General features: G+C 38.4%; 1 long non-coding RNA gene across 1 annotated transcript; it reads left to right on the forward strand.

The window, feature by feature from the left end:
• Window positions 1-2,761: 2,761 nt before the first annotated feature.
• Window positions 2,762-8,359, forward strand: LOC117759467. Its single transcript, XR_004613485.1, has 2 exons — window positions 2,762-3,202; window positions 7,666-8,359. It is a non-coding gene; the product is annotated as an uncharacterized LOC117759467 (long non-coding RNA).
• Window positions 8,360-9,918: the final 1,559 nt, after the last annotated feature.

Here is a 9,918-nt window from a genome sequence, read left to right on the forward strand (position 1 = left end):
AGAGTGAATTTAGAAAACTTTGTGTTTATCTGCAATTAAGATGTTATAGTTGTTTTTCATTAAAGGAAACTGAATTTGCTTTATTTCAGTTCACGTCTGTGGCTTATATATAAGTCTGAAAGATTAACTAAACCGCTGTTTTAAAAAAAAAAAATGTATAGATCACATATCAAGAATTGCACAGGTCTAGACCCAAGTTCACACCTTTTCAAAATAAAAACTCTGCAATTCAGTTCGATATAAAGCTTTTTGTAAATTGTCCGCTGCTGTGGATTACCAGGAGACATGTTCATCTGTTAACACACTGCCCCGACCCACTGACCACTACATAGTGCTGGTCGACGTGGTCGCAATGCACTTTCTTGGGCAATTTACAATACACATGCCAAATGCAAAGACGATTTGGTGAACGGTTCCCGAGATATGCATTCTACATACAGAAAGACAGACAGATGTTTGTGGAACTAGTAAGTAGATATTATATATTTAAACATATACAGTATGGTATATTATATATTTAAACATATACAGTATGGTAAAGAGTCACCTTTAGTAGACTTGAGTGTGATTATTTTTTACACAAGCTGTGCTCATTTGAAAACTGGTGCATGCTAGAAACCGTCACATATGTCTATCTGTCCATCTTTATTGCCCCTCACTTCCAGTCAGGAGGAGGTTTGTTGGCAGATGAGCTGCTCGATGGCACACTAACTTTTCAGCAGAAATGTATTGCTTTGACCTTTGATGTCCACATTGATCCAATGTACTGAGTGGCCATTTCCCAAGAAACAAACATATATAATTGGTATTGGGTTCCAATGGTGCTCTCTCAATGTCTTGGGGATGTTTTGCAGCAATATAAATCAGTTCACACTTATAGACACGATATGGGCGCATTAGTGCTGACTGGTCATTTAGGGATGGCTGAGAGGTAAGAATTCAATAGACCTTGATCAGGCACAACCGATCTATCTTCATCAATCCTCAACTTCTTCTTTGTACACAAGCTCAGGATGGGAATCATAATGAATTCATCTTTTAGATTTTTATTGTGACTTTTTGGTTATTTTAGTTAATACAATTTTTAAAGTAAGAACACTGAATAGCTGCTTAATGAAAAAAGCCATTTAGTCAGCTCATGTTGTCCTTTGTCCTCACCTTACTTACACCTTGTAATGTACAAGAAGGATTCAGTTTGGCAAAACAGAGACTGTGAACATATGTTTGAGGGGGGAAAAAAACGTGTTTTCTCATTCCACACACAACAGGTCTGAGTGGTGCTCTTCCTTTTTTAATCCTCAAAGTGTTTTGAGGTGTTACATGTACAGACAGTGATAAATGCTTGATTGTTAGATTCAAGCTTTGTTGCTTAAAATATTGAATTCTGCTTGTGAGAGGGTGTGATGCAGAAGCACTGCATGATGGGATTCGGCCACCTCAGGTTTAACATGCATCAATGCCCCTGAGACCTTTGTGTATTTACTGCCTCCTAAACTGCCTCTCTACAAACGTCTGTGGAGATGTCGCTGGGTTACTCGTTCGGTGTTGGTGCAGGGAAAACATTTTTTTTAGACATCTCCTCAACTTGAAAAATACATTTATATAATTCACCACTTTCCTTCCAAGTTATTGATTCTCCTCATTTCCCCAACATCTCCTGAGCTCTCTGTTCTTGTTGGTTTTCATATCAGACTTTGAAGTGAGCTGAGTAAAGATCTTAATTCTCCCTGAAGTTCCGTGGCTGTGCTTTTTGAGATGTGGGTTTACGATGGAGCACTACAGTTAGATCGCTTCATTGTTCTAGATGTGTCTTTGTGCTGAAGGACTTTAGAAAACTACCATAACACATATCTGCATTTACTGACCACATCAAGAGCATCAGGGTCTGAGTTACACACAGAAATTGCCCAGAATCTTTCAAAGTCCATTGGTGAAGAAGATTTCAGGTTAGGAACTGAATCTTGGAAATAACTCATAGATCAGATCAGCTTTAAGAAAACCCCATATAACCATACTTTTATCAAATAAATAGTGTTCTTGTCTTCCCTCAGTTTTATTTTATTTTATGCCTCTGTAAGTCATGCCTCTAATGTAGGCGATTCATGTATTGAGTTTATTCAACTTTTTTACACATTTGCACTTATCAATTGAGACAGAAAATGGCCATGTTTTTATTTTTAACCATGAACCCAGTGTCCAGGCTAACAATGGTTATATTGGTCAGTGCTGGGGAGAGTGGGCGCTGCTCTTTACCTGTCCACTCGCAGCCCGGTTGTTTACTCAGCTGTAGGGCCTCTGTGTCTAGTGGAAGAGCAAAAGACACAGGTCACTAAATATTTCATTTCCCAAGTAAAACATGGTTCCCCCTCCTCGTCAGCTGAAAAAAAAAAGAGAAACGGATCACAGTGATGAATGTGCAATCAGGCTGATTAACTCGTAGTTGTCCAAGGGATCCACTGAAGGAAATGAGGGCAAGAACGAAAACGGTTGTTTATACTTCTCCTGGTCAGAGTTATGAATGTGATGTGAGGAAGAGGCCTCAGTGAACTTTTACCTCTGCAAATCAGTGGTGTGTGATTTAAAGTTGAATTATGATGCTGACATACAGTGCTCAGTGTGTGGGGCTTCTCTATTCATCACGTTGGTGTCTTCATCCAAAGCACCAGTACAGGAGAATTAATACATATGACCCAGGTGAGTACTGAACCTGGAGCACTCACATTGGACCCATTTTTCTGCCAACTTCTCTATAACTTTCATTTCGTTGACTCGCTCTTTTGACCAGCAGATGGTGCTGCAATCTCTTCACAATGCGTCTCCAGCGGAGCTACACAACATATGCTCCCCTCATCTCCTACTGCACCCTTTCGATGTGTTCCTGAGTTCAGGCAAATGTTTGTTGAAATAAGTGGAGATTTCCTGGTTTTCCTTTAGTTTGGGGAAAAAAAAGAAAAGGAGCAAACTTTCTTTATAGGATGAGCTCGGGGTGTTCTGCAATTACCCTTACTTGCGCTCAAGCTGTTTTTCCCCTCGCTGAGTAGGAACAGACAGTGTTTTCCATTCCAGTTGCTTCTTACAGTCGCAGAGAGGGTGCCGGTGGGCTCGGTGTTGGGGCTTTTACCGCTCGATGTGGAGCATGCTGGGTAGGATGGCTGGGCCAAATATCACAGCTATAGCAGGAATGGTGGGAGGCACTGCGGACGTAAGTAAGAGCAGCAGTAACATCTTTCTTAGTAAGTGGACTGAGAGCAGAGAGCATGCTGGACTTCTGCTAAAGAGGTTAATAATTAAGCTTTTAAGCATCTGCCATGGTTTTGTTTATCTTCATGTTAGAGCTGAACAAAATAGACATTTTTATTGTTATTCTTTCATGATCAAATGAGTTTTTTTAAATCATTAATAATATCAATATTATTATTATTATTATTATTAGTGAGTCAATGTTTTTTAGAGAACACCTGTGACTTGTCAAATGCATAACATTTGCTTTTCACACCATGAGGGAAAGTGTAGGCTGACCTGGAGAAGAGAGGTGTGTGTTCATGTGTGTAGAGGGGGAGGCAGAGGGTTGCGGGGGTGTATGGTGAGTTGGGGGGGGGGGGGAGTTAGCTGAGATGGGGGGGGGGGGGGGGGGGGCTGTAGTGTGTAAGCTATTGAAAGTAAGGAATGTGAGAGAGCATTATTGCCCACACTTCATGTGAATGGAAAAGGGGTTAAAGAAATGACAGCGTACAGTGGGTGGTACGGCCTCAGTACAACCTGGGAGGAAATGGAATGAGAAAGTGCAGTCAGGCAGACCACTCATTCACCATGACAAATGGGAGAGGCCTCGGCCGAGGGGGATACCTGATACCCCACGGTGGGCTGCGTGCACCTGTCCGGGCCTCCGTGTGCACCAAAGTGGAAATAAATCTCAGCCACTTGTAGCAGCACACTTCCACTGATTACAGAGTTACATATTAATATTTGTGATATTAATAATAATTTGTACAATTCAACTATTATTTCACTCTTTTTAAATAAGGCTAACAATTTATTTTTGCTCAGTCATTAAAGTTAGAGTTCTTTCAAGAAAAACATGCATGGCATCTTGTTTTGTGCATCATAGCATGCGGTGTTTACACTTCCTTACCATTAGCAAACAAATACTTTATTAATTGATATTTTCTATTAATTGTGTCATATTTAAAAGGGAAATACATACAACTTTGGTCAAGGAGATTGTAAATGGACCTAGTTGGATATAGCCACAGAATAATATTTTGATATTGATGCATATTGTGAAAATGGCCATTTTAAACACAAATTGTTCAAATGATGAAATAGTTTTAATGTAATCCATTCATTTTGTTGGTTTTTATTTTTTTAAGGCATATTACCACACAATGACAAAACACATTTAAAGATAATGAAAATTAAAGAAATTATGTTTATTATTGACTTAGAATTTATTGCCTAATTATGTTCCAAAGTCTTATGACAGCTTCTATTACACTTTAAAAAACAATTTGAATCCTCCCAGATATGTACAATTTTAAGATTTTTAATTTATTAATATGATGGATATGAAATAAAATTTATCAAGCTTGTGAATTTTTCACGTCCAAAAGCATTAATATGCTCACAAAGAGTTAATGACAGGTTCGACAGGCAGTCACAAGCTGCATGTCATGAGGTTTCCATCTAAATTAAGTCATATATCAAATTCCAGTGGCATATTAAATCTTTGGGAACTGTTAGAATTAGACAGAATTAGAGGGGTGCTGCTATAATCCAATTGTGTATGAGGACAGAACAAGAGACATACATAGGAAGCAGAGAAGCAGACTACTGTTCACGTATGCTCACACGTGGTGTTTCACAAAGTATACTCTGACCTGAACCTGTCACTCTCTCCTCGGGCGTCCAGGAAGAATTATTGACCTGCTCCCATGCAGCCAGATGAGCTGTGGTCACTCTAACACTGGTCAGTCTGTGGTGTCAGGGTGCAACGTAGCGTGCCATGAAAATATTCAATCTCCTCTCCCATTTCAGTGTTTAGATTGGGCTGTGGAATGACCGCAGCAGGCAGACAGTAGTGTAGAGCCTTCTCTGCGCAGAGGAGAAGAATAACAAAGTGTTTTTCCTCTGGCCAAACATGAGCCTACTCCTCTGCTTTTGAGTCCTTTTTATTAGATTTGCGAGTAATCGTCTAAATATGACCTTTCTTTAAATTTCCATTATTATTTACATAGCCCTTGTTACATTTCTATATCCCTCTGTATAGGCAATAACAGGCAGGCACAGGTAAATCATGATGTACACATTATATTAATACATTAACTGGCAAACAAAAAACAATGTCATTTGTTTGTCTGATGTCATCGCTGGGTAAACTGTATTTTGTTTTAAATTGTAAGTGAGTTTAACCATTAATGTGGTGCAAAGCATCAGTTTTGTTACTTTGGTTACTTGCAGTTAGATAACAGGAAGGGAGCTCACAAGCAGTGATGATGTTGAATAATGAGCTGAATTTTTATAATGCACTATTTAAATTTGAAACTTAACTGTGTCCATCTAAATATCAAATATGAGTAAATTGCATTGAGTACACCTTTAATTTTTTTCTGCATTGCACTGCTGTCTTTGTGTATTTACCATCAAGCTACCAGTGAGTGTGTTTTTATTCTTGCACAAAGCTTCTGGGTTAATCTCTTATTAGTCAAGAAGAATCATTCTCACAAACAGTCTTGTTTCACGGATCTATGTTCTAAATAAAGTGCATCAAGTGTTAGTGGATTAGGATGCATCACTTTAGAGAGTCACAATGGAAAAGAGGTTTGAACATGAACTCACATGCTTGAAAACCGTTCTGAAGATCTCAACTCAGAGAACATGTTGAATTCCAAATATCCAGAGGTGTTCATGCATAAAATGTATGAACGCATCATGATAGCCTTTACATAGTTAGTCATTAGGTTTAGATCTATAATTACACCACATATCGGTTTAAATTATAACATTGTGCAGCAATCACTTTGCGTTCTGGTAGTCACTGTCACAGCTCCTGTGTACAGATATGCGCTGCATCCTTGTACTTCACTGTATGTATTAATGCTATTTCATGTGTCTTGTGGTTTGACTCATTCAGTCTTACAGTTCCACTGTTTTTATTTCATACTGAAATATCAGGGAGCAACGGGCAGCACAGACATCTGTTGCTTTAATGCCCAGCAGAGTAAACAATATGTTTTGAATTACGATTTGACCTTGGAATAAGCTTTATCTTATTTATAAATCATAGTGAGTTAAATATGCTTTGTAAGTAGATTAGGTCATCCCCCTCCCTCCCCCCTGTAGGCTCAGTCTTTTAGCAATGAGGGCACAGAGATGTAATCCAGATTCATAATCCAATGATTCTTACAAGCTGTTTTGTGTTGGTAAATCCTGCGTATTTGTGTTTGATTTAATATCATTCTAATCTGCCTTAAACTGCCAGTTGCTGTCTGGTTCATCTTGTTTATCGCTTGCTCTCTACTGCCGACTGAATACGATGAGCAGTGGACTTCATAGATTGTTTTGAACTGTTGATCTGTTTATTGATCTGTGAAGTTGAATATTGAAAATTAGACTAAATTAATTTTCACACATTTTGTTTTTTGTAGTTGTTAAACAAAATGTGTCTTTTGCTCGCACCTCTGATCATGTTTGTTCTCTTCTTGCTTAAGTTCATATGTAGACATTGTATGACAGTGATTAACCACAACCCTTAACAAAAAACTTCAGGCTGTTCCTCACTGCTTCCTGCAGGCAGTATTTTTGAAAAGCAGCATCTTGAAACAAAAAGCAACTTGCTCTGGTGACAGTCACTTCAATATATATTTATATTTCATCATGCTTCTCCACTGTCAAAAATGTTGATTCTCGCTTTTTTCTAAAGACAAAAGAACATAAACAGTTATTGTTATGATGCAGATAGATCTCTCTCTGTGTGTGCGTGTGCGTGCGTGCGTGCGTGCGTGCGTGCGTGCGTGCGTGCGTGCGTGCGCCTCTCTTTTGGTTAGAATATGCCAGGATTTTAAACCAATATTTGTAATAATTTCACAATTGTCCATCCAGAAACAATAGTTATGTAGGGTCATCCACCTACCTTAATGCTAATGTATGTGTCTGCTACATATATCAGAAGCAAAGCTCAGTAAAAGGTTTAGACTGCAACCTTTTTCATTCAGTCCAGTCCAACAGGTGGTTGAGAGTTTTGTCCTGTAAGACGTGTTCACTGTCGTTAGTCATTTGAAGTAATTGAGGTCTTATGTGTCTGATTAATATCTGTGCTATTTTTATTTGGTTTATTTTAAGTGGATTCTCTCTGCAGAGGATTTCTCCAGCACGCCGACTGGCATGTCCAATATTATTAGTTCCTATGAGTTCAGCCTGTGCAAATCTGTTAATGCATAAGACCATAAGAGCTTCTTATGTTCCAAGCCAGGTCAGAGTGAAGACACATCAGATTAATATTTGATCATGCAGAAGGGCCCTTAATCAGATTTGCTTATTCCCTTAGCTGAGTGCTCTGCGGCAATTATCATAATTGTTGCGCTAAACATGCTTGTCTTTACGGCTGGCGGCGGGACGTGAGTGTGTGCCGTGAGAGGGGGATTCTAACACCAAACCCAATTAATGCAGGATGGATGGCTGGGCCTGCTGAGGGAGAAGGAGGATATAGGCAAGAGGAAGGGGAGGGCTGCTGGTCCAACCACTGACACAGCCCAGGGAGCACTCAACTCCAGCCACCTGGAGCTCCTCAGCCCCCCCCCCACCTTCAGCCACCAGCTCCGGCTGATATGAGGGGAATGAGAGCTGCAGCAGGAAAATGACGATTTCAGCCACAAGTGTCTATTCAATGTCACAATTCCTAGATTTTCTTGGCTGGTACATACAAGGTTCTCTCACATTCTCCTTCTCTCTCTGGCAGACAGGGAAAATACAAATCTGTTTTTTAAACTGATGCTAAAGTGTGTAAAATACTGTAATTCTCATCCTGATTAGTTTGCTTTTTTTCAATTAATGTGATAGTGTCCACTTTTTTATTTCATTAAGGTTTAACTTGTATTTAAGGAAAATCCCAATTCTCATTTGTATCTATTCATCAGGACTCTGAAGAGACTTCCTCTAAATAGAAACTATTTGCATGAGTTTGTGGGTATACGTTTAAACAATATTTAATATTTATTCCTATCATGAAATAATGATAGGAAAATGTCTCGATATTTGTTATTTGAATTTGTAATTAAATACAATATCATATAACTACTGGGATGAAAACATTAACATTAAGGTCTGTGGATGACCCTAAATAACTATTGTCTGGAAAGAGAAATAATAATTAAATAATTAAATAGTAATTTAAAATATTGGTTTAAAATATTGGCATATTCAAACACACACACACACACACACACACACACACACACACACACACACACACACATTTATAATCTGTATCACTTTTGAGGGATTGTATTTTATCTCTCAATGAGATATTTGGAATAAAAAAGGTTAGGGTTATCATTGTTGGTTACATAAAATAATTTGGAACCAGTTTTTCTTTTATTCATATAACCATAGACAACTCAAGTTCATCTTTAACAGGATAGTGTTTATAAAAGAAGGAAATAAGATTTGACTTAACAGACCCGCTTTATTGAAAACGAGTCACCGGTTCTCACAATTTTTACAAAATAGATTCTACATATTGAAGTAAAATACACTAAATAAATTCATCTTCAACTATGTGAATCATCATGAACACCTTCTTGATACTCTTTGTATGATATGGACAGTCTGGGATTTTAATAACTAATCAAATACTTCTGGGATCACATGATTCATATTCTGATGAAGGTGAGAGAATAGTTGTTTCTCTCTAAAAACATTTTGCATGGAAACAGTTGAGACTTGAATCTTGTAAACATGTCAAACCAATGCAATAAAACTACCAAAAGCAAAACACTCGTCTGTGTCATTTTGATTGCTCTCTGATGAAAATGCTGCGAGCTCACCAGTTTGTCATAAGCGTGTCTATTAAACAAATGAGCCGGTGGACCAGTTGTGTCTGTATGGAAGTCATCTATCCTGCTGGAGGCATGGCACTGCGCAAAGAAACACTAGGAGAGACGGTTGGCCATTAATCTAGTGTTGACTGGCTGGAAATTGCATCTTTGTAATGAGTATTAGGTGTGCATCTACATGAATTAAAGCTGAATGAGCCTCTGATTGATCACCTCCTCCCAAATGATGCTCCTTCCATGATCATTATTGTTTAAAAGTGACTAAATCATATCGGCATGATTAACAGTCTCGACTTGAAGGGAAGATAAAGTAAAGTGAGGATGTCTGGAAATTGTGCTTCTATCCCCAAATTTTGTGTCTATTGTTGTGGTGTTGTGCACATTTTTTTGTGGATTTACGCTGAAGGGACTTTTATTTTGAATCAGTCAATTCAATAACAAAGTACAGTAGAAATTGATGCACAGTAATTATTTGTAGAATTTAACAGCACACAAGGAAAACAAGTACAAGGACAATATGTGATGCAAAGGAACAAATGAGAAAAAGAGCGATTCGAGCTATAATTAAGGGACATTCATAAGAAATGGCAATATTGTTTACGTGTTAAAACGTGGGTTTGGCTTTATTAGAGAAATCTTGCGTTTCTGTCTTTAGTCCATCTGCACATACAAAAATTGAAGAACAGAACAGTCACACAGGACTCATTTACATCCCTGCCTCTATAAGTGATGTACACGTAACAACCTCATACCACCTTCAGATGCCACACGCTCTGATGAGCTGAGATATTTTTTTTGAACAGCCTGACCACATGAAACATCTGTCAGAGTAAACAGTGAGCAGGCAGTGTTTGAAGTTGAGGCCAAC

The sequence above is a fragment of the Hippoglossus hippoglossus genome, chromosome 3 (assembly GCF_009819705.1).
Source record: "Hippoglossus hippoglossus isolate fHipHip1 chromosome 3, fHipHip1.pri, whole genome shotgun sequence".
NCBI lineage: Eukaryota > Metazoa > Chordata > Actinopteri > Pleuronectiformes > Pleuronectidae > Hippoglossus > Hippoglossus hippoglossus.